Raw genomic sequence first — 26580 nt, 5'->3', positions numbered from 1 at the left:
GTCTGCGGGCTGGATTTAGAAGGTGATTGGGCTGGATCCGGCCCCCGGGCCTTAGTTGGCCTATCCATGAACTAGAAGCTCAGCAGAAGATATGGAATGAAAATCTGGTTGCCAATGCACAGCTGCAAAGTGGTGCGAGGAGAGTGGAACTTGCAGCAGGGAAGTTGGAGGGGGAAGCCGGTGCTTCACCCTTCCCCTACATGCTGCTTCCCCTCCTCCCTCCACAAAAGCCTCTTCTTCAATTGCTTTTTCTTCAGTTGCTTTTCTGTTTCTGCCTGGGAAACAGTTGGGGGAAAGATTGTTGCAGGAAGAAAGCAGTAGGTGAAGGAAGGGGGCAGGTGTGAGAAGTATTTACGCCACAAGCCCGCTAATAATAACTAGCTCCAGGTACTCCATTGAAGTCATTTGCATTGCTCAAATGGATGCTGGGACAGTTTGTAGGCTTCGTGGATTATCTCTTCTAGGTTCTGCTAGTAGACATCTCGCATTATGCTGAACTTTGAAGTCTAGATAAACAAAAATGTAATACTGTAGTACCTCAGGTTAAGTACTTAATTCGTTCCGGAGGTCCGTACTTAACCTGAAACTGTTCTTAACCTGAAGCACCACTTTAGCTAATGGGGCCTCCCGCTGCTGCCGCGCTGCCGGAGCACGATTTCTGTTCTCATCCTGAAGCAAAGTTCTTAACCTGAAGCACTATTTCTGGGTTAGCAGAGTCTGTAACCTGAAGCGTATGTACCCGAGGTACCACTGTAACAGTCTCTCTCTCTCTCTCTCTCTCTCTCTCTCTCTCTCTCTCTCTGTGTGTGTGTGTGTGTGTGTGCATACACACACATATGTGCTAATTCAAGAAATAATGAATTGCCATTCCAAATAATGCATTGCAGACAACAACTTAATGTTGCAGAACTATAAGTAACCCCATGCTGTGGGAAAAGGCTTGTGCTTTCCTATATGTGTACCAGGCTGATTGCTACTTTAATACATATCATAAAAGGGGAACAATGCCAGATTTCAATTTTTTTAGTAATTTAGGAAGGCAGGCTGTTACAGAATTTGAAAATAATTTTAAAGTGTATCATTTTCATGGACATCAACTAGTCTTGATGCTTTTCTTATACAGATATTTATTAATATGGGGAACAACAGGGGCTCATTTCAGACAAACCAGGCTGTTACAAGAATAAGCAGCAGAGAGGGTGTGCTCATGCACTTTCTCCCCCTCTTCTATCTTCCTTCAGACACGAGGCAAGAAGACTTGAAGCTTCCACTTCTGGTTTGCCATCCCATCCAAATGTATCAAATTGCAGGATCCAAAGCCAGAATCAAGCTTTGGGTGGGATTCTGGACTGAGAACAAATGATGGCTTGTGTAAACCAGGGTTGGGTAACTTGTAGCCCTCCAGACCCTACCAGACCGCAACTCCCTTCATCACTGAACATTGGGGCATGCTGGCTAGGGTTCATGGAAGCTGGAATACAGCAACACCTGCAGGATCACTGCTGCCTTTCTGTTGCAGAAATCATAGCCTGCTGTACTGGGACAAAAATGACTAGAATTTTCAGAGGTCCACTCCATGTTTTTCTACTCTAAAATCTGGAGTAGTTCCAACTCAGAGCCTATTTGGGATTCATGACTCCCTCATTCTGCTGGGGGTTCATGACTCCAGGACTGACCTGCTGGGAGCCTGAAGGGCCCTGCTCTGCTTCTCTCCACCCTGGCTTAGGCAGGACCTGACAGGCTCCATAAAGGACTGCTGGGCAGAGAGGGCTCCGTTTTTGTTTTGTTTTTAAATTGCTTTTATTTTTTATCTATGCCATTTTAAATTGTGATTGATATTCATGCTGTATTCTTACTTTTAGATTTTATGATTTATGTGGAAATTGTTTTCCATTTGGTTGTGTACTTTTGATGTGTTTTATTTATTGTTTACGGTTTTTGTTATGTTGGTAATTATGTAAATCTTGTCATCTTGCAAGCTGCCTTGAGCATTGTTTTAACTATGGAAAGGCGGTATACAAATAAAATGATGAATGAATAAATGAATGAATGAATTCTTCAATCTAGACCAGACTTCCCCTCTCTCTCTCTCTATATATATAAACACATTTTTATTGGTTTTTTAACATATCATTTTCAACAATCATTTAACATAACTTCTTATCTTATACAATATTTTCAGACTTTTGTCAACCACCTCTGATGATTTTCCTTTCTTTATCACTTATTCTGCATTTCTTAATTTCTCTATTACTCTTAATTATCATTAACTAATAATTATCTTCATAGTCTTTCTTGCAATATTCCAAATAGTCCTCCTTACAGAATTTCTTGCAGTCCTACTTAGACCAGGCTTCCTCAACCTCGGCCCTCCAGATGTTTTGAGACTACAATTCCCATCATCCATGACCACTGGTTCTGCTAGCTAGGGATCATGGGAGTTGTAGGCCAAAAACATCTGGAGGGCCGAGGTTGAGGAAGCCTGGTCTAGATGTACCATGAGAACCAAAACTTAGAACACAAACCACCAGCAGCAAAACAGGGACCAAGGACAAAGGTGGAAAGAGTAAGCCTCTAGTCCTGAAATGCTGACATGCAGATAATCACAACTTGGTAATTTGCATATGATTCCTATGTAGATTTGGCAATAGCAACTAGGAAAGCAAGATATTTGGCAATTGAAATTCAAGTTCAAGGAGAAAAACTATTGATTATAGGAGTTTATGCACCGAATGAAGGGAAGTCAGAATTTTTTAAGAAATTGCATGAGACATTAATGGACTATTTGGATTATAATGTAATTTTAATGGGAGACATGAATGGAGTGGTCTCTACAAATATGGACAAAGCACAAAGACAGGTGGTCTCCAAAGATGGGAGACTACCTAAGACCTTTTTTGAAATGACTGATAACATGAACCTGATTGACATTTGGAGAACAAGGAATCCTCTTGAGAGAGAGGGAACTTTCTTTTCTGAGGCAGAAATGACCTGGACTCGAATTGACCAAATTTGGGTAACTAGTGGAATGGCATCTAAGATAAAGAAAGTGGAAATCTGCCCAAAGACTTGCTCCGACCATAACGCCGTAAAGATGGAAATGAACACAACAACAGCTGGATCCTTTAGATGGAGGATGAATGACTCCCTATTTAGAGATGAAGAGGTGTATAAAAAGGCCCAGAAGGCATTGAAGGACTACTTTGAGATAAATCTGAGAACACAAGTGGAAAAAAGAGTAATTTGGGACGCAAGTAAAGCCGTCATGCGAGGATTTTTAATACAACAGAACTCTATAAAAAGGAAGAGACATAATGAGAAGAAGGATAAGATCTTGGAAAAGATAAAAGAAGGGGAAAAGAAATTGAGATCTAAACCAAAGTCACATGAAATTTTGAGAGAAATTAAGTTTTACCAGAGACAATATATGGACTTGATGAACCAAGAGATAGAATGGAAAATAAAACAAATGAGACAAAGGTCATTTGAATCGGCTGATAAATGTGGGAAACTCCTGGCATGGCAACTGAAGAAGAGACAAAAACAGAATACAGTTACAAACCTAGAAGTGGAAGGAAAGAACATTTATAAACCAAATGAGATTAGAAACTGTTTTCAGAGTTATTTCAAGAGACTTTATGCACAAGGGCCGGTGAACGAAAAAGAAATAGAAGAATTTCTTAAAAAATATGGATTACAAAAAATTTCTGAACAAAGTAAAGCGATTTTAAACCAGAAGATTACTGATCAAGAAATTGAGGGAGCCATTCAAAGTATGCAATTGGGAAAATCTCCAGGACCCGATGGACTAACCTCCAGATATTACAAAGCTTTGAAAGAATGGCTTATACAACCGTTGAAGGAGGTCTGTAATGAAATTTTAGAGGGGAAAAAGGCACCTGAATCGTGGAAAGAAGCTTATATCACACTTATACCAAAGTCAGAGACTGAGAAGAACCAGGTCAAGAACTACCGCCCTATATCATTACTCAATGTGGATTACAAAATTTTTGCAGACATTTTAGCAAAAAGATTGAAAAGAGTTTTGGTGGGGGAGATTCACAAAGACCAAGCGGGCTTTCTTCCAGGAAGACATTTATCAGAGAATGTGAGAAACATAATAGACATTATGGAGTTACTGGAAGTTAATATTAACACTAAGGCAGTACTAATATTTGTGGACGCGGAGAAAGCCTTTGACAATATTTCTTGGAGTTTTATGAAAAAGAATCTCCAAGGGATGGGGGTAGGCCAAGGTTTTGAGAACGGTATAAGTGCAATTTACTCTGAACAAAAAGCAAAATTGATTGTAAATAATGTGGTTACAGAAGAATTTGCTATTGAAAAAGGGACACGACAGGGATGCCCAATATCCCCATTGCTTTTTATATCAGTCCTGGAGGTTTTATTAAACATGATTAGAGGGGACCAGCTGGTTAAAGGGGTTCAGGTCGGAGCTAAACAGTACAAACTGAGAGCATTTGCAGATGATCTAGTTTTAACTTTACAAGAGCCAGACACTAGTACGAGAAGAGTTTTAGAGTTAATACAAGTATTTGGTCAAGTAGCAGGCTTTAAGCTGAATAAACAGAAAACGAAAGTATTGGATAAAAATTTAACAAGTGCAGAAAGAGAGAAATTCCAGAATGATACTGGTTTATTGATAGCAAAGAAGGTGAAATACCTGGGGATAAATTTGACATCTAAGAATGTGAACCTATTTAAAGATAACTATGAGAAATGTTGGGCAGAAGTGAAAAAAGATTTAGAAATATGGTCAAGTTTGAGACTTTCCTTGTTAGGCCGAATTGCTGTTATTAAGATGAATGTCTTGCCGAGAATGTTATTTTTGTTTCAAACATTGCAGATTGTGGACAAAATGGATTGTTTCAAGAGGTGGCAAAAAGATATATCTAGATTTGTCTGGCAGGGCAAAAAGCCCAGAATAAAATTTAAGATACTAACTGACGCAAAAGAAAGAGGGGGGTTTGCCCTGCCGGACTTAAAATTGTACTATGAATCAGCGGCTTTTTGCTGGCTGAAAAACTGGCTGCTTCTTGAAAATACAGACATTTTGGACTTGGAAGGGTTTAATAATAGATTTGGCTGGCATGCATATATATGGTACGACAAGGTCAAGATCCACCAAGGTTTCAAAAATCATATTGTTAGAAAAGCCCTATATAATGTATGGATTAGATATAAAGACTTGTTGGAAAACAAAACACCCAGGTGGTTGTCACCGATGGAAGCTAAGGAAGTGAAAAAATTAAACATGGAATCTAAATGGCCGAAATATTGGGAAATTATAGAGTATGAGGAGGGAAAAGTTAAATTGCAAAGTTATGAGAAATTGAAGTCCAAAGTAAGAGATTGGCTCCATTATTACCAGATAAACGAAGTTTTTAAACAGGACAGGAAAATTGGCTTTCAGGTGGAAAGGTCGAAATTAGAAACAGAGCTTTTGGAATCCAGTACTAAGAATTTGTCAAGAATGTATAACTTGCTGTTGAAATGGAATACACAGGATGAGATGGTTAAATCAGCTATGATTAAATGGGCACAGGACATTGGACATGACATTATGTTTGCAGACTGGGGACAGTTATGGACCACCGGTATAAAGTTTACGGCATGTAATGCCTTAAGAGAGAATATTATGAAAATGATTTATAGGTGGTACATGACCCCAGTCAAGCTTGCCAAAATTTACCATTTGCCCAATAACAAATGCTGGAAATGTAATGAAACTGAAGGTACTTTTTATCACCTTTGGTGGACATGCCCAAAGATTAAGGCTTTCTGGGAAAGGATCTATAATGAAATGAAAAAGGTGCTTAAATGCACTTTTGCGAAGAAACCAGAGGCCTTTCTCTTGGGCATGGTAGGCCAATTGGTGTCAAAGAAAGATAGGATGTTTTTTATGTATGCGACAACAGCAGCAAGAGTACTTTTAGCAAAGTACTGGAAGACACAAGAACTACCCACACTGGAAGAATGGCAGACGAAGGTGATTGACTACATGGGATTGGCTGAGATGACTGGCAGAATCCGAGACCAAGGGAAAGAGACGGTGGAAGAAGACTGGAAGAAATTTAAAGTTTACCTTAAAAACTGTTGTAGAATTAATGAGTGCTAAAATGTTTTGAGTAATGCAAAATAGAATTGCAGCGATAAACAATTGGACATGGGAAAAAGGATTTAAAGGAAGTGCCATAAGTAAATAAAATTAGAGGTTGCTGGAAAAATTTAAAACAAGGATGCAGAAAAAGGAGGTATGGGGAAGTCGCTGAAAGAAGGTTTAAGGAAAAGAAGGTTAAGAAATTATACATGTTTATATGTGTGTTTGTTTTTGTATTGTTTTGTATTGTTATTTAATATGTGTTGGAAAATTAATAAAAATTTATTTAAAAAAAAAAATAGCAACTAGGAAAGCAGAGATCAAGAGCTGAGGGCTTGACTGGAGGGAAGTGAACCCAAATCCAGCTCTGCAAGGTGTTCAGTAATGGAGTCCAAGCTCAAAAATTACAGCTCAGTATATGAATTTGCTGGGCTCCCAACTCAACTTTATTTTCAAGTAAGCTTCCTTGCCTCAGATAATAATCTTCTGCTAGTAATTTAAGAACATTGCTAGCAGCTTTTTAAAAAAGGTTATTTCTTTTATATTGCACAGGGGTGCTGTTGTGCTCCAATAGATGCTACCAAAAAATCTGAATGAATAAAAAAAGCATTGCAAGTTATTTCCTGCTGAAGTGGAAGTGGTTCTTTTAAAAAAAATTGTACAGAATACGGTTTCTTTCTTCCCTCTCTTCTTTTTCTGAGGCAATTTGGAACTCTTGCTTTAATTTTGTGTTCACAGGTGCTGTTTGCCATAGGTGAACCACTTGTTTTTTTGCAACAAGGGGAATTTGCCAATCACTATAGGTGTGCTCTCTAAGTTCAGCCATATGAATTGGAAGTGGAAGCTCAAAATGCAATAGTACTGAAGTGTAGGTGGGTTCCCACGAGGCAAGACACAGTGATAACAGCAAGAACCTTTATTGAACTAACAGAACTAGGCAACAGAAGCAAAGCAACTGCTTGTATACATTTCTGAAGGCCTGGGCCACACCCACGCCCAACATGATTGGCTGTCTAAACTTCCAAGCTACAAATCAAGACTCAGAGTTTCAGGGCCAATGGCAGAGGTCCAAATCCTGAAATGTTCTGTGATTGGATATCATGTATCCAGGGACTCAGAATCCTTAGTCCAGACTCAAGCTCAGACAAACACTGAATACATAACAATTACATTACTCTGTTGACAGGGCCAGCATAAACTCAGTTGATTTCATATATCCTACCAGCTGCTGGTGCTGGCATTGATGTTGTCAAGCAATTCTTATCCCCATACTGGCCTGAGCAGTTCATTTTAACTTCAGAAATGTATGGGCTACCAACACACTGAGAGGATGAAAACATTTTAATTGTGCCAATTACATCTCTTGACAAACAAAATATGCTGGATGGGAAGGCTTTGGCCTTCTGCAGCAGGGCTTTTCTTATGTTCTTATGAGGTTCAGGATTGAGCCATCATAGAATTGTAGATCTGGAAGGGACCCCGAGGTGACATACATAGGTACGTGAGGTGGCTGTGATGCATGAATTATCCCCATTGTGTTCTTGTTTTTGTAAACCGGACGAACTCCATATTGAAGCAGGCAACTGTATTCCAAGTGGGTAGAGTGTCATTGTGCTCATTTTCTACTTGTGGGCTTCTTCTTCTTTTTAAAATAGTTTTTATTTCATTTTACAAGTATATAATTACAACAATACAACCATTCACACCCACATTTACAGATTTCTCCGAATCTCTGGACTTCCCACCTCCCCTCCATGGTTCCTGTTATTAAACCTTTCCTACTGCATCTTTTCCAATAATCTATATTTTATATAACACCATTGTCTCCATAGAACTTTCTACATTACAAGTGTTATCACTTGTGGGCTTCTCATAGGCCACTGAGAGAACAGGTTGCTAGGCAGAACATTTGATGTGGTTCTTCTTAATGAAGGTTCTGGAGACTGTTGCAAAGAGAGAGCAAGTTTAAAGATTAGAGGTACGTGTTACCTATAATGTTGTGGATAACCCACTTTCATGTACAAGATTCAGAATGGAATTAAATCAACACTCAGAATATACCAATTCTCTTCACTCCCTGTTAAAAATATAAATTTAACATGCATAAAATGCAGTGTTTATATGCTCTGAAGTAAACAAAACAACAACAACAACAAAAAAACAACCTTGCCTTTGCCTTTGCAAAGAGATGTTTGCATTAGGCACAGACGGTTGCACTCTGGCAACTTCGACGGAAAAGGTTGGATGTTTCCATTCCAGTCTTTAGGCTTAATTGATGACTCATCCCAGAAACCTGAGCTGCAGATCGCTCACAGTTAATTGAACTGTATTAAGGACTGAAAAAGGCAGTCCTTGTTTACGAGCAATGTATTATTTTGTAATTGCAATGTTTATTTTTCAACTATTTTAAGACTGTTTCCAGTAAAGCTTTGAAACACATTCTTGTGGTAGAAAGCAAATTCATTTCTGCTCTGCACAAGGTCCAGATAAGAATGAGTAAGTGAATGAGAAGAAGGCAGCAAGAACAGAGTTTGTGGGCTTGCGAAAGATTTGGAAACCTCGTTGTATTATCTGATGATGTCATCAGGAGTGCAATGTGATTGTTAAATTTAGAATTGAGCTTGGTGAAAAACCTGTGCTTTATTTCAGATTCCTTTTCTTTCTTTCTTTTTTTGGAATCGGGGTGGTGGAGGTGTAACTTTGTATATCAAGCCCAAGTCCAGGGGGGCTTCATCCTTCACTATATTTAAACTTTGTGCTTCTTTTTGACAACCATAGGTCCATGCTGCAGTTTCAAACATTTAATTCTAGCAAATTGTTACTGCCCTCCTTTTAACACAACTAGTAAAACAATACTTTATGCAATCACAACCAAAACCTGTTTTTTCTTTTATTAAGAGCAAGGCTGATTATTTTTAGTATTCACTGCAAACATTCATTCATTCATTCATTCAAAAAATATGGCTAATTGCCAGCACCACACACTGAAAAATCCCCAGGTGACCCCGAGATAAACTCTAAATCCATAAATCCATAACAGACAAAGGGCTGCTGTCTAATCAAGCTAACTAGAGGATTTGAAAGCTTCCAGCTCCTTTCAAAAGGGCAAGAGGCCAGCAAGTGCACCAAAACACATAGTTATAAGTCTCTTGGAATAATGAGATAAAACACTGTTTCCATTTTAAGTAGATAAATGAGTACAAAAACCAGGAAATTTAGCTAGTTTTCAACACACACAGAGAGTTTAAATATCTATTCCCCATTTGTGTTTTATGTGTCCTTCTGAGGAATTATTGTCGAAAGATCAAAGATAAATACAATAGAACAATTAATTCTGCTATATATTTTTTGGTCAGAGGGAGAAACATCTTTATTAATTTTTAAACAGTAGATATATCTAGCTTTATAGTTTTGCACAAAGTCTTTTTAGTTCCATTTAGATGTAATTCGGTTTTGGTCAGCAGCAGAATCACCCAAGCATTTAAGAGAGATTGCCGAGACTGAAGTGGATAATAGTCCATTTTATTGACAATTGTGTAGGTATTTTCTATAAAATGTTTTGGAAAGATAAAGCGAAGAAGACAATGAAGTAGAAAACTTCAGTGAATACAATTTTTCAACTACTATCCAATTCTCCCACACCTTGCAACATTGTGCTAACCTCCTAACACAACGAAATGAGAGGGAAATCAAACATTTGCAGTGCCTGTGCAAAATGAATAAAATCAGACTGGAAATTCTCTGTAAGCATCAGATCTTGGATTGCAAGCCATTCTGGTCAGCTCTTGTCCATTTTATTATTTGTAAGAAGCACTAGTAGAATTTTAAGGGCATAAAACATAAATAAGTTGTAAGTATCAATGCGGTCAAGGTGGTGCTGTGGGTTAAACCACAGAGTCTAGGACTTGCCGATCAGAAGGTTGGCAGTTTGAAGCCCCGCAAGGGGGTAAGCTCCCGCTGCTCGGTCCCTGCTCCTGCCAACCTAGCAGTTCGAAAGCACGTCAAAGTGCAAGTAGATAAATAGGTACTGCTCTGGTGGGAAGGTAAACAGCGTTTCCGTCCACTGCTCTGGTTCGCCAAAAGTGGCTTAGTCATGCTGGCCACATGACCCGGAAGCTGTACGCCGGCTCCCTTGGCCAATAAAGCATGATGAGCACTGCAATCCCAGAGTCGGTCACGACTGGATCTAATGGTCAGGGGTCCCTTTACCTTATCAATGTGGTCAGGCAGAGATGCAGACAGGAATGCCAGCTTGGCCCTGTGACCGTGGGTGCCAGGACCATGGGTACCATGCAGTGTGCATGGCCCTTGCACTGAAATTTGTGGGTGCCTGGCCCCTTCATGGGTAATTTTGTGGGTGTTTAGACACCCAGGGTCCCAGGGAGTTGGCACCTATGGATGAAGAGCTGTCCTGACACTGCCATCACTACAGCTTAACTGGGTGGGACTGAAGCTGGCCAAGGCAGAGGATGCAATTGGGGTCCACTGACACACTGGCCGAGCCTATCCAGTGCTCATACTGGTGCTTCCACACAACCCCAGCCCTGCTGTCATCCTGTTCTGTCCCAGCCCTATTTAGCTAAACTGTAGCAAGGCAGTTGTTCGGATGGTGGCTCTGAGGCTCTGCCCCACCAAGCCTGCCACTACTGTCAATAAGAATATGAGACCTTTCTCTTCCATTTCAGGATACAAGAACTGGGCCTTTTTGAAGCTTAGTTGTGCATCAATAGGGAAATGACAATGGTGGTGATTTGTATTCTGCTTACAATGGTGGATGTTACAGCAAACCAAATGGCAGTTCCAAAAGCAGCAGTTAATAATAAACATTGGCAGTGAGTTCTCTAGACTTGTAAAAGGCCAGGAATATTAAGACTTTATTCTGATATTTCTTTAAAAAAATTAAAACCTCTTTCACTATAGAGCTTAGTGAGTTGTCTGGGAACCTCTGGTATTGTACGCATGGTTGAAGGCAAGCAGGTGTGAATCTAATCTTAAATGAGAGACCTCTGAAAGTCCAGGTAAGCCATTCTTTACAAGGAGAAATGAGAAGCATAATCAGCTGCCAGAGAGGGCATCTTTCAGGGACTGGACTGAGGAGGAATGGTGGAGACTGGCCCCACCTTCTCCTGTACTTCCCAGAGAAGTGGGAGACAGTATTGATTTACAACCGTGGTTTGCAGAAGGTCACAGTTCAGAGGCTGCAGAGGGAAGAAGCTGGGAAATATTGGGAGAGGAGCAGGAAGAAGAAGAAGCACCGGGGGAGAGACAGCTGACAGACTTCATGTCTTTAGCACTGGAGGAGGAAGAGGAGGGCAGGGGGAGCGTACCGCCCCCGGAAGCGCGATCCCGGTGGGGTGCCATGGTGGCTGCCCCTCCGCGCTGGGTGCCACGCGCCCGCAGGTGGCATGCTGCACCCCCAGGACACGCGTCACGCCCCTGCGGGCAGTGTGCCATGCCCCCAGCACGTGCACCATACCCCATGGATGAGAGCCAGCCCCGCCCCCACCTGGTCTCCTCCACTGGTCTTTAGAATGCATTCCTGCCCCCCCCCAAAAAAAACCTGGCGGGCCTTGAAAGTAGCAGAACAGAAAGCTCAGAGGCATAAAGTACAGATCAGCCAATGTAGGGATGACATATAATAGGAGAGACAGAAGGGGTGGGGCTTTACTTGGAGCAACAGCATTACCAAAAAGGCTGCATTCCTATACGCAGGTGACAGAGCTGCCCGAGGTCCCAGCTCACAAAGGACCAACGCCGGTTCGTTGTTATGTACTAAAGTCTTTATTGAAGTTCAGTTTCGCTTTCACAGCCGCAGCGTGCAGCTCTACGTCTCAAACTCTAGACCGCTGAAGCTCCGTCTGAATCTCCTCCCCCCAGACACCAGTTTAAGACTCTAGCCTTGCTCCACCTCTTCCTTTGCTCTTTCCTCCTCTGGTTCCGCCTCTCCGTCGGGGTCTCGCCCTTCCTAGACTCTTCTGATGCTGAGTCCCCTGAGTCTTCCCCCTGCCTCCGGCGGGCTTTAGGACCTGGTTCCCAATCCAGGTTTTCTGCTGTCCCACGCGCCTGTACATTTGAACTTGGCGCGCGCGCCCAGCCGGCAACCTTCCTCCTGACCGTTACACTGCTCCTGTCACTGCTTCACTGCTTTCCCCTTCGGGGAGGCTAGCTGGAACTGACCTCCCCTCCGTTCCCCCACTCTCCGATAGAGGCGTGGTCAGCCCTGACTCATCTTCTCTCCCCGCTGGAGGAGACGCTGGCCCTGACACATGGGACTCTTCCCCCCCACTACGCTCTGGTGGGGAAGCTGGTCCTGATCTCCCGCTGCTGCTTTGGGAGTCCCCCCTGGCCCCTTGTTTCTGGTGCGTCCCCCCTGGGACCCCCCTTGCCCTGACCATCGGCGCCCCCTTCTGGGAATCTTCTGATTCGCTGGAGAAGCTCATGGAATCTCTCGGGTCACTGTCATACTCCCCTACGCTGCCCTCGGATTCTTCCCCTTCGCTCTCCATTTCCTCTCTCCCCTGTGCTTCTGCTCCTGAGTCCCTGACAGCAGGGAATGTTGAATAAAAGACATTGGTAAGAGCTTCTTGTCTTTCCATTACTGGCAGCCTGCCGTGAGGGAGGGGGGCCAGAAGTGGCATCACTAATGCGAAATGCACCATATACGACATCCATATGGTTTCTCCATCCAGATAGCACTGACCATGCTGGAAGCAGCTCCCATGCCACCATTGCAATTTATGCATTGCGCCTGAAACCAGCCTGTTAAATATCATATTTGTTTGCTTAGCACGTATTATTTATTTAGCACACATTGCATATAATGCAATTCGCCAGGAACATTTGTGCTCTCATTTAAATATAGAATACATGACATTATCCCCAGCGGACTATACATTTCCCCACAACTATTGATACATATCGGCTGCAATGGTGAGCAACGTGGATAGGGTTGCATTTGACTCCTGGCTTTCAAACACCACTTATCACTGTCCGTTACTAAGAGGAAAGAGCAAGGCAGCCAGTAGTTCAGCATGATGAGGGCACAGTGGCAGAAAACATCAGACTGGTAAACAGCAACAATATGTGGTGTTGGGAAGGCAAGAGAGCAACACACACACACACACACCCTGCCTGGACAGCAGCTGCTTCATATAAGACATCAGAAGTACCAAAAATTATGAAAAGCATCAATGTCCCAGCAAGCAATTTATTATGCATCATCACGATGTCTTGTCAGTATCGCACAGAAAACTGCCTCTTTCCCATGCTGCCATTGCTGAATTTTATTCTGCAACGATATCATTTATTTATGAATCTTGTTCGGGTGCTGGGAGTGGGAACAGACTTTTAATTCAAGTTTCTGCTATGTAGTATGACAAGTTGAGTAGCACAACACAGAGAAACAGGGATCTCCATTAAATGAAGTGGAAAGAAGCAAAGCATTGCCTGTGAAATGTTTTGAGCTTTATTTTGTTCCCACAAGGAAAGATAAGTACCGTGGTATTGGAAAGCATGTTTTTCTTTTCAATACAGCTGGGACAGACATGCAGAGCAACTGTGGATATTTTTAATTGTGCTACTAATGCTACAAAAAGTAAAGTGGAGACTTTGATTTTGTACCAGATTAAGAACTTTCTTCTTAACTGTCAGGGGATGTTGGCTGGAGGGAGGTAGGACAACAGCCTAGGTGTGCTCACCTGCCAGAGATACAGCTGGTACCTCACATTAGGAATGGATGAATCGATCAGTTGCGGTCCCAGTAGCACTGCCACCCTCCCCAAGGCTGTGGTTAAAACAAAGGGTGGTAAGATGAACTCAGGCAAACAACGAACTGGATTAAAATTGGCCACAACTTTATTGATTACAGGCATCAGTGGAACTTTGGTTCAGATTTTGGGTGTATAACTGTTCCAGTCTCCTACCGAATGGCTGAAACCACCCCACCCAAGATGCTGATCTAGAGAGGCCAGGGCAATTCCCAGATAATCAGGCTGCAACGTGAGCTCTGACCACCCTGGGATGGGGGCTAAGAGCAAGGGGGCTCACAGCCGTAGCCCATCTGTCAGGGATCGGACTCAAGAGGGCAAGATGGAGGAGGAGGAATGGTGGAGATCAAGAGAAGAGGGAGGCAGCCTTGATTTACAGCAGGGCTTTGAGGAAAGTCACAGCTCAAAGATAGATGAACAGAAAAGTTGGGAAGTGTTGGGGGGGGGTCTGCACCAGGGCAGCCAGATGACATGTTCTCACTGGAGAGTATTTCTGATCCCCCTTCTCCGAGAACTCAGCATTCATTAAGAGTGCAGGAACAATGGAATCAGAGACTTTTGATCACAAGTGGCCACCATAAGGGGAGGTGCTGTTGCTAGGAAGGAGGGAGGAGGAGCCCAGTTTGGAGCAATGCCATTGTTAAGGCTTGCTGCGTTCTTTTGTCTCTCGCTATTAGGATTGAATAAAACTCATTAAAAAGGACTCAACCTTGTTTTCTTGGCTCGTGCTGCAACTGGGGGAGGAATAGCTTTCCCAAAGCCTTGACACCATCTGGGAAAGGGTGAGCGGTCATTTCCAGTATATGTCACACTTGCATTTCTGCATTAATTCCGCTATCTTTTTTTAAAACAAACAAACAAACAAACTCAAATTACTATTCAAACACATATTTTTAATTAATACCTTGGTATGTTTAAAATGCTTAAAAGTGTGTTGTGTTCAGGAGATGTGTGAAATGCAGTGGATAGCTAAGTTCCAATTTTCACATTAATGTTAAAGGTGTTATTGGCATCCATTTGCCTTGGGAGACAATGGAAGAGTGTGCCTTTGGAGATGAAGTCAAACCACTGGAGAGTTACAGTGCCTGTTGTGGCTGTAGAGACTGATAGAGAAGAAAGACTGGGCTTTTTTGCAGCTAGGGACGATGTAGGCATGTGGCTGGGCAGTTGCAGGTGTAGCGTGGTGTTTCTTCTTTCTGCCCTCCCCCCAGTGCTCATTTCTCCTTTGGTCGCTGCTGTGGATACATGACCTGTCTCCAGGTGCTGTGATCATCTGCAAGGGATTCCCACACAGTAGGGTTAATGTTGTCATCTTCAAGTCTGACTGTAAAACAGAGTTGGTCTGCTAAAAGGCATGGTGCCTGAAACCAGCTCCCCATGCCACCTTCTATCCTGTGTACATGACCAAGCCAGTATAGATGTCACTGAGACAGAAGTGTGAACATATTGAGAAGGTGAGCTTGGGACAGCATATATTTGCTTAAGACTCTCTCCTGCCATGTGCTACCCAGAATCTTCCTGACACAGTGCATGTGGAAGGCACTGAGGCATCACTGCTGGATGGTGTAAGTTGCCCACTTGTCATTACTATAAAGCAATGTGCTCAACATACAAGCCTGGTAGACCTTCAACTTGCTATCATTAGCATCACATTCTCCCATAGCCTTTGGAGAGGTGAACCATTGCCATAGTTGCCTTGCCAATATGCTTGTCCATCTCAACGTCAATGTATAGGCTGCTGTCTATGGTGGAACTCAGGTAGACAAAATTGTCTGCCACCTCAAGCAGGTGGTCACCAATTCTGATTCATGGAGTTCTGGAAATGGTCTGCCCCAGGATATTGGTCTTCACCAAACTGATGGTAAGGCCAAACTCCAGGCAGGCTTGGGCAAAATGGTTGAGGGGTCTCTGTAGAGCTTTCTTGAAGTGTGCAGTCATCTGCAAACAACATCTCTTGGATAAGAACCCACAGTACTTTTGTCTTGGCATGGAGACATGTCAGGCTTAGCAGACCCCCATCTCTCCTTGAATGCATGTACACACTGTATTCAGTCAAGCTTAAGGCATAGGACAGCAACAGGGAAAAGAATGTGCCAGAGAGCTGAAGTGAAAACACAGCCCTGTTTCACACCACTGTTTATAGGGAAGGCATCCGAGGATAAGGTGTCATACTGGATGGTTCCACAAATGTTCTCATGGAAGAACACAATCATCTTGTGGATCTTAGGTGGGCATCTGTCAGGCTTCGGGGCATCAGCTTCCTCCCCCATGGCAGTAAATAAGCAGATCAAACGGAAGGAAATTCTTACCAGTTAGTTTCTTTAATAAATACAGCGAGAGAGAAAAGAAAGTGTCTCCCTCGAATGGCAGTTTTCCCAATTAAGGCTCACCCCCCCCAGTCCCTATTGATCTTTGTCACTCCTACGTCTTGTAATCTGGGCTTATAGTCTCTGTACTTTCTGTTCTAACGCACTCCGTGTCTTTGAATCTGTTAACTCTCTCTCTTCTGGCGTTTCTTCTGCTAGCTGTTCCCCATCCAGGATTTCCCAGCTTTTGCCTTCTGAACTATGCCCCTCTGCAAACCGTTGTTCTAAATCTATACTGTCCTCTTGCTCCTGGGAAGATTCAGGGTCAGGGGGAGGGGGCGGCTCCCATCAATCCTCCTCAATGCAGTTTTCTTCAGCACAGTCCCTGACAGCATCCTATCCTATTGAGATATTACATGTGTATGTTTTTATGTTTGCTCAAGATTTGCGTTTTTCTGCATGACCTACCATGATCAGAAAATGGGCCTTTTTGGAACACAAATAAGATGTAGGTACTTAGCTCTGGAAACTTCTCTCTCTGCAGTCCTGCTGAAAGGCAGGGTGCTGTTAGTCTGGTACAGCTGGCCCAGAAATATTTACGGAAACACACAGGAGTTCAGTGTGTAAGAATAATAATGTAACTTTCAGAACTTTATGGTAGAGGTAGTAGAGTGCCCCCATAAACTACCTGGAAGGGAGTAAAAGAGAAGAGCTCTTCCATTAAATGAGAGTCTTGTTGAGAAAATGAAATAGAAGGCAAATTGCAAGGTAGATTACTGAAAGCTTATCCAAGAAGGGAGAGAGGGCAGCAAGACATGAGGCGGCAGCATGGAAAGTGTGGCTGTGCAATGATACTTCAGCACTTGGGGGGAAAGGAGGGGATTGAAACGGTGGAAGCTGAAAAGCTGCAGAGAAAGAGAAGAGAAGAAATGAAGGGGAATGAAAGACAAATGAGATGTTCTGATTGTACACCCATTCTTCCTTATGATCTGTCCAAAAACCCATTATAGGGAGAGGAAGCCAGGATCTTCCAAAGCAGAATGAATTGAAAAGAAGCCAGAAAGAGCATTTCTGAGCCCCAGCAACTCGTTACTGGGCAAGGATTGCTAGGTGAGCAGAGACAAGTATCGAAAGCTGGATGTAACATGAGTTTGTTGGGGCTGAGCATTCTTAATTCAATTTATATTTTATTATTTAGATTCTGAATCCTTGAACTTTCACTTAACCGACCTGGAACAATCTACCAGAGAAAAGGCCGTCGCCCATGGGACAGAGGGTCATGGATGAATGATAATCCAGCTTCTACCTAGGGTTTTAATAGGTCATAAGATTTTATGGTAACTATATTCGTAATGTATTTTTGTCAGTGTTTGTCCTTTGATGCTATGGCCTGTCGGCTACGCAAATAAAGTCTATTCATTCATTCAATCCTTGAACTTTTAAATTATAAAGCTTTAATTTATGTTTTACATTTTGTATATTTTATTATTGTAAACCACTTTGAGACCCACATGGTGGAAAGCGAGGTTCAAATTAACAAAAAATGCCAAGAAGTGGGCTGTCCTGAAATCTCACTAACCTCATGTCTCCAAGGCTCAGAGTGAAGGCTCAGAACCAGAAATCTAACAAAAAAAAAAAATAGGGATGGGGGACTGGAAGGAGAGGATGATTGTCAAACCTTCTTAAGACAAAGAGATGTTCAACTCTAGTTGGGTGTTTTCATTGGTAATTGAATAGTTAGCACAAGAACTCAGAGCTCTAATTGTGACTTAATAAATCGGAGAGCGGTAACTTGATTGAATCAGGAAGATGCGATATAATTTAAACAAGTCCAAGGTTTCCCACCACAACACAGGGCGCTCTCTTTTCAATTTCAATAGACAATATCAACTGGGATAGCAAATGCACTCTGCCCTTCATTATTAGTCTTTGTCAGCTAACATGACAGACAAAATAGAAGCCTGAGAAACATCAGGGTTGAAGCATCTGCCATTGCTGATATGCAGGACAGCACATTCTGCATCTGGGGGCAGAAAATATAAACGTTCTAAACTTCATTGACATAAGAATGTTAAAAATATGAAGAGATGGACAGGAGACGGAGGTATCAAGAGGATGTGAGGTACATGGAGGTTTGAAGCACCTGCAAAGGTATCAAGGTACAGAAAAGCTTACCTGTGAGCAAGGAAGAGTGGTAAGTTAGGGAATGTCCAGCGTAGGGCCCAAGGATTGCCATTATCCAATTTCAGTTTGTTTTTGTTCCACAGGGAATATTTTGGGTTTCAGTAACTTTTAGCCATCTCATTTCTTTCTCTTTAACATTTATATGTCTTATTCTCTTTAACATTCTTATTTAAGTAAACGTTTCTCTTGTTTCATAAGCTGTGTGGGGTCTCAGCTTTTTCTAAACATTGTGAAGCCCAGAATCTTATATTTCACACTCCCTAAGGAGGCTTCAGAGAGACCCCAGGGAACATTTGAAGGCTGTCTGATAAGGGGCAGCCTGGAAAATAATTAATCTCATAGCTAATCATTTAAGAGGGCCAGATTCAACTGTGATCAGGCATCCCCTTCCCAGGTGCCATGAGACGCAGGTGGCTGGGATGTGGCTGTCACATATATTATCACCACCATAAAAAAAACCTGTAGCTAATTTGAAGGCGTAAAAAGAGGGGGCAGGTGCTGTTATGTATTGAAATGCTCAGATACAAGTTGACTTTAATTATCTATCTAATTCTTTATCCAAACTTAATTAATGCATTTCCAAATTTAATTAATGAAGCTTTATTTGAAGATATTCTAAGCGAAACAACTTGGTATTTATTGTTCATGGCCTAATGACTATCATTTGGAAATTATTCTTAGGGAAGATTTATTTCTTTTGTATTTCTTTCCATCATGTGTCTCTTGAAGATCAGTCTTTATTACCCGAGCTAATTGCCCTAGATATATCAGGCTTCATCTAATTAATTTTTTCAGCAAGGCAGTTTTGAGAGAAAGTTTGAAGCCAGAAACCTCAGTTTTATTTTCCCCCAGTATCAGGCTCCATCTCTTGTAGACAAAAGTACTGCATTTTAAAAATGATTTGCTTGGTTTTCAAACTTTGGATCCCCACCACCAGGCACCAGTCTTGGAAAGTTTTGTAAGCCACATTATGCAACGCTCATTAGGTGAGATGGTGCAAACTACCGTATTTTTCGCCCTATAGGACGCACTTTTTCCCCTCCAAAAATGAAGGGGAAATGTGTGTGCGTCCTATGGGGTGAATGCAGGCTTTCGCTGAAGCCTGGAGAGCGAGAGGGGTCGGTGCGCACCAACCCCTCTCGCTCTCCAGGCGTCAGGAAGCTCTGTGCAACCCTCGGGAGACCGGTGCCACTTCGCGCCCGCCTCCCGATGGCTGCGCAGATCTGCCTGCTGTCCCGGGGTGAGCGTAGCTCTGCACAGCCATCCAGAGCGGGGCGCCACTTTGCGCCCACCTCCAGATGGCTGCGCAGAGCTGCCTGCAGTCCCGGGGGGAGCGCAGCTCTGCGCAGCCATCCGGGGTGGGGCGCAAAGTCGCGCCCACTTCCCGATGGCTGCGCATAGCTGCCTGCAGTCCCGGGGCAAGCGCAGCTCTGCGCAGCCATCCGGAGCAGGGAGCCACTTCATGCCTGCCTCCCTATGGCTGCGCAGAGCTGCCTGCTGTCCCGGGGCGAGCGCAGCTCTGCGCAGCCATCCGGAGCAGGGCGCCACTTCGCGCCTGCCTCCCAATGGCTGCGCAGAGCTGCCTGCAGTCCCGGGGCGAGCGCAGCTCTGCGCAGCCATCCGGAGCGGGGCACGAAGTTGCGCCCGCCTCCCAATGGCTGCACAGAGCTGCCTGCAGTCCCGGGGCGAGCGCAGCTCTGCGCAGCCATCCGGAGCAGGGCGCCACTTCACGCCCGCCTCCCGATGGCTGCGCAGAGCTGTCTGCATTCCGAAGCCTGGGGAGACCTGCACGACTTACCGCTGGCCTCCCTAGGCTTGCGGATAGCAGGCTGTTCTCGGGGCTGGGATTGGGGGAAGCTTTGGCTTCCCCCACGCCAGCCCCGCGCCTGGGAGGAAAATAATTTTTTTTCTTTATTTCCCCCCCCCCAAAAAAAAAACTAGGTGCGTCCTATGGGGTGGTGCGCCCTATAGGGCGAAAAATATGGTACAACAGAAGGTATGGGGTGCTAGCCATCATTTTTTCTTCTTGTATAATTTCCTAACTAAAATCACAGCCTAGCTGCTTCTTGTCCTACAACAGAAGACATACAAATATTTCATTTTATCCATTACAGGATAAATTGCAGCTTGGTGTATGTGTCATTTTTTTTAGTTAAATAACAGCAAAAAAGTGGAAAAAGTGACCAAACCTCATGTGTTTCGATATCACATGAAATTTGACTCAACACCTCAGCCTTTATCGCTGTAGGAATGTAATCCTTTGTCTGATCAAAATATGAACTGGCACCTTATCTTATCACTATATCATTTTTTATCTCTATGAAAGCCTGATTTAAGGAACGGTGATCTCTGGGTGTTATTCCCAAAGATCAAAATGGTGACAGGAAGCAGACACAGGCCAGCCTACTATGGTTGTTTTTTATCAACACTTCCGTTGTGCTGTAACAAGCAGTGTTTGGATGACAGAGAAGCCTTCTATGGTGTCCCTCTTAGCTACTATTTCAGATGACTACAGGGAAGGCACAATTTGGCTACAACTGGAAAGTCATTGAGTGGAGTGTAGGACTTTCATTAAGGGCCTCCTACATCTTTCCCCACAATTCAAGCACTTTAAACTAATTATACCTCTTATTCCTCTATTTCTCATGGTCATTTTATCTCAAAATGGTTCCAGAATTATAGGCGGGGGGGGGGATTTTCCACCCCCTCATCCTCTATGAAAGGAAAACCCATTTAGCAGAAACTGAAACAGTGAAGTGCTTTGAGTCAATTCTAGTGGAAATCAGGAAAGAGGGCAAAGAAATCTCCTCAGTTTTATCACTCAGATTATGCTAAAGTGGTGAAAAAACATACACACACAATGATCAGGCCCTATAGATGGACCCATTCTAAGTGCCATCCTTGTCTTTCAATGAATATTCCATTTATGGAGTACTTCTGCCAAGAGACTTTCTATTGTACTTCTCATCTCTCTCTATTTTTTTCCTGCTGTATTTCCTAAGCAGAAGGCTGTATTTAATCACACAGAAAGCCAGCTCCTTCCTTTATACTTCTTTGTTTTTGTTTCAGTTCTATTCACCAACTATCCTTGGACATGGCGAACAGACACAATAGTGAAGATGATTCATTGCACCATTCCAGCACAAGGATAAAAGCAATGTTGAGATAGCAAGCACAGTGAATTTAATTTTCCCTGACCAAGGCTCTTTTATTTTCCTTTTCAAATTATTTTATCAAGGCTCCCCTACCCCATCCCACCCCCTGACACACTTACAGAACAATAACTTTAGGTTACTTTGGTGGTGGCTGCAAGTGGACCAGTATGCATTCCAGCAAATATGCATTAGATGGAATTAAATGGATGGAGCAGTGCTATAAAAGTGGAACACGTAGTGCTGTTGATAAAAGCACCAATCAGCTCACTGCTGAGGCATCTGCATGTTGCAATATGAATGTTGCTATCGGAATACCACTCAAAATGACCTCGCCTTGGTGAACTATCACTGCCCCACCAAGTAAGAATACTCACCTGACAGACAAGGGCCATTATTTTTATCTCCATTTCCTAATAGCCTGTGTGAGGAACATATGATGACCTTGATCCATGTGGTGAGAAGTCAAACATTTTGGTAGTAGTGAAAAGGCCTATTTTCGGTGACTCCTACTGTTGTGTGGCAGTGTACCAAAAACCCAAGAAACCCAGCAACTATACAGTGGTACCTCGGGTTAAGTACTTAATTCGTTCCGGGGGTCCGTACTTAACCTGAAACTGTTCTTAACCTGAAGCACCACTTTAGCCTATGGGGCCTCCTGCTGCTGCTGTGCCGCTGGAGCACGATTTCTGTTCACATCCTGAAGCAAAGTTCTTAACCCAAGGTAATATTTCTGGGTTAGCGGAGTCTGTAACCTGAAGCGTATGTAACCTGAAGTGTATGTAACCCGAGGTACCACTGTATAACAATAATGATAATAATATTATTATTCTGTTGGGAGCTGCTTTCCCCAGCCACTCTGGGCAACTCCCAACAGAATATTAAAAACATGATAAAACATCAAACATAAAAAAACTTCCCTAAACAGGGTTGCCTTCAGATATCTACTAAAAGTGAGATCGTTGTTAATTTCCTTGACATCTGGTGGGAGGGCATTCCACAGGGCTGGCGCCACTACCCAGAAGGCCCTCTGCCTGGTTCCCTGTAACCTCACATCTCACAGTGATGGAACTGCCAGAAGGTCCTCAGAGCTGGACCTCAGTGTCCGGGCTAAACAATGGGGGTAGAGACACTCCTATACAACAATAAATTGCCATGTGCAGAAAGGCCCATTGTTGGACTCCAACACACATCATCACCAACTAGCATAGCCAATGATAGAAAGCCCAGTGATCAATTTCAGTACAAAGGAACCTTCTTCAGACTGCTCAGCTTGAGATATTTTCTACGCCCAACATACATACAAGCATCTTTCTGACATGGTCTTTCCCCTTCAAGCTATTTGCAAGTGGCAACTGGGAAGGGATAACAGCAATTATTTCATATGGCTGCAAAATTCACTGAATATTTGGGTTGGGAATGAATCTCTTTATTCTCTTTGAATTCAGCTTTTAAGCAAAAGGCATTTCAATGGTCTCCCACTCCTTGAGAAATTCAGATAACCTTATCAGATTCGGTGAAAGGACGAGAGAGGAGAGCCCCCCGGCCATGCCGTGGTTAAATTTCGCACAGCCACGCCCTCTGCCGGCACTGATTGGCCAGCAGGGCCACATTGGGCGTGGCCCCACCCAGCACCAGTGATGCGGCCAGGATTGGCATAAGAGGGTGATCAACTCCCTGCCCCCACACCAGATCACTGCAGGGGCCAGATGTCTGGCCATAACACTACCCACTGAGAAAGGTGAGAGGACTACTGCCTTCCCTCAAGATTCCTCAGATGTTAAAGAAAGAAAATGAAAATCCATTTCAAATGCAGAAAAAATAATGCTACAGTGGAACCTCAGGCTACGTACTGTCTTCCTTACGAATGCTTCAGGTAATGAGCTCTGCTAATCCGGAAGTAGGTCTCCTGGTAGCAAACTTTCCCCTGGGATGCGAGTGGAAGTCACGCGGCAGTGGTGTGGCGGCAGCAGGAGGTCCCATTAGCAAAAGCGTGCCTCAGGTTAAGAATGGTTTCGGGTTAAGAACAAACCTCCGGAACGAATTAAGTTCATAACCGGAGGTACCACTGTACATGAAATCTTTGGCCAATATATTTTAAAACTACATTTCCAGGCCATAAAAGGAAAATGTTAAGTAGCCTAAGCCAGGAATTTTAAAAGTTATTGAATACTTGATGTTGTTGTTGTTGAAGATGATAATGATACATCATTGTATTCTGTCTTTCATTTTAACCGGGTCACTGACTTTCATTTCAAGACAGAGGGAGGAGTTCTGTGACATGCTACGGCAATTGTTTCATTGAGGCAAACATTTTGGCTTACCTGACAGGATGGTCTCCCTCTCCTCCCCCTGTGTGCTGTTCTGGTGGTTCTCGCAACCCCACCCTAACCAATTTTGGGGAGTGCAGGTGGAGGAAAGGGGAGAAAGCGTAGCTGCACAAGCAGAAGTCCTTACGCATGGCTTCTTCTGACGGGACTCATTGGTTGACTCCCACCCAGAGTGCACACTACAGACTATCAACCATAGAACAAAAGTGGTAACATTAATTACTGAAGTAGATACAACACTCTTGTCCAAACAACCCAGGAGATTGCTGTGCTAAAATCCAGTCAACCCAAAACTTCTGCTTCACAGGTTTTTTGTTTTGTTACTGCTCTACAATGGCTTGACAGGACCATGACTGAAGAAGCTGGGTCATCTCTATTAGCCGTCATCTTAACTGTCTAAATTTATCTCCACTCCATAAAGTATGACAGGGACAGAATCCACATCAGAAGGCATTCTCCTCCTTGACTGGCACCTGATTGTAACTCCTGCCAAACTATGTGACAAGCAAGGAGACAAGCTTAACTTGTCAGATGGCATAACTCGACAGAGAAAGGGGGGGGGGACAGATTTGGTGTCCAAACACTGCAGTAGTAATCCTTCAGCATTGCAGAAGGTCTTCACTTGTATAATGTTCCAAAGCAATGAATTAACTGCTTCCATGTGACTGCCTTGGGACAGGTTCTTGCAGCTGGACATCACTGAGTTTTGAGGGCACTTGTCAGTATGAATATAGTATGCATAACCAATGTGTCATATCACTTTTTGCATTGCCCAAGTTGCACACACCCACCCTTTGTTTTACTGGAACAGTACTTCCTCTGGGAGGAAGACCTTTCATTGCCTACAGACAACCACCCAATAGTAAACAATTCCTCACCCACAATAATACATCAAGCACGGGCACTGGTACCAGAGCCTGTAATAAACCCAGATGCCAACTTTGCTGCCACATACACCCAGACAACACCATCACTGAACCCAACAACATCAAACTTACCATCTCAGGAGTATTTAATTGCTCATCTTCTAACTTTGTGTATGCTATCAAATGGCAACAGTGCCCTTCAGCTCTCTATATTGGACAAACAGGCCAAACCCTACACCAAAGAATAAATGGACATAAATCTAACACCAGGAATCACAAGACAGAGAAACCAGTAGGAGAACACTTCAATTTGTGGTTCGAGGACCCGACCCCCGCGAAGTGAAATGAAAACACAAGGACAAGTGATATAAGGTTGATGGGCTAGAAAAGGCCACAACCTTATTGATTACAGCAATGAAAAGGTATTGGCTTAGGCATTGGATCGAAACAAGTGGGTTTATTCACCAGTAGGTGGAGCCTGTTGATGCTAATCCAACTATAGGCTCACCCCTGCTGTCACCGAGGGTCGTGCCATGGCCTCCCGCCAAGCAGGCATCGGACAGAATACACGACCGCCAGATTCCTTTAACGGAATACCCCTAAAATTGAAGGCATAGGCGATGGCCACACCTAGCACTTCGACACACAACACATTATTCCAATGCCTAACCGCCACCCGAGCCAAAGGCTCGCCGCCAATACCCTCAAAGCTGCAACCAATCCCAGATACTTTTGATGACACTAGCTAACTAAATGTCGTTCCCCAAATCCGATAGGTGGACACCGTCATTCCGGTATAAAGCTTGGTCGCCGATCCGGATACGGTCATGATAAATGACTTGGCCATACATAAAGCGCACTCAACGGGCTACCGCCCGGTTTACGAGTTTCCTGGTTCTTTCAATGGCCATACAGCTTTGCGCACCGCGCCAAACAGTTCTTTTCAGGAAGGAGGACCAGAACACCGTCGTTCTGGGACACAAGGCTGCAAATGCATTCAAGTCTCTTTTTATGCTCCACAACAAGTCCACACTCCTTCTGTTAGCAAGGTCATTCTCCCCCAAATGAATCACAAGGATGTCGGGAGGGCCGAACTTGGCTACTTTCTACCACAGCAATGGCATCAGCTCCTCCCAACGCATGCCTCTTCTCGAAAACCAGGAAACTCAAACACAATGTGGAAGGCCAAGATTGGATGCAAGACCGCAGCTCACCGCTTGTACGCGGGCCCAATGAACTATACTGTGGCCGCAAATCCACACGCTTCTTCTGAGCATAACTGGGGGTAAAAGACAGAAAGAAAAGGCGGGTAAGTAGGGTAAAGCGGCAGGTCGCATACTAGCGAATATAAGACTTATAAGCATTGGATTTCCACCGGCCCATCTCTTTGATCCTGTCCGCCGGTAACCCCAGGTGCGCAGCCGTGGTTGCGGCGCCAATTCTAAAGGAGTGCGCAGCGTACTCCTGGGAGGATAGACCACAAGCCTCAATAGCCTTGCGAAGCACTCTGGTGAATTGGTGCCTCAACAAGGGTGACCCATCTTCGTGGACCAGAAACGGACCCGGGCCGGGCGGTTGCGATGGGACGCTGATGAGGAATGAGGCCAGGGAGAGGCTGGCACTGCAGCAAAAGGCTGCTGAACACGCCCCCTCCACGGCACCTGGTTGGGTGGCCATCGGGGGGGCGTGAGTGCCAGCCAGGTGAGCTGGAGGCAGGGGGCAACACCCCCTGCTGGGCGGTGCTCGGGCTCCCGCCCACAACCACTCCCCTCTCTTTCAGGGAGGAGAGTCTTTCCCAGGACATTCTATACAAGAACTGAAAGTAGCTGTCATATTACAAAAGAATTTCGGAAAT

This window comes from Podarcis raffonei, chromosome 7, assembly GCF_027172205.1.
Source record: "Podarcis raffonei isolate rPodRaf1 chromosome 7, rPodRaf1.pri, whole genome shotgun sequence".
In the NCBI taxonomy this organism is placed as follows: domain Eukaryota; kingdom Metazoa; phylum Chordata; class Lepidosauria; order Squamata; family Lacertidae; genus Podarcis; species Podarcis raffonei.
Note: the sequence above shows the minus strand (reverse complement) of the source record.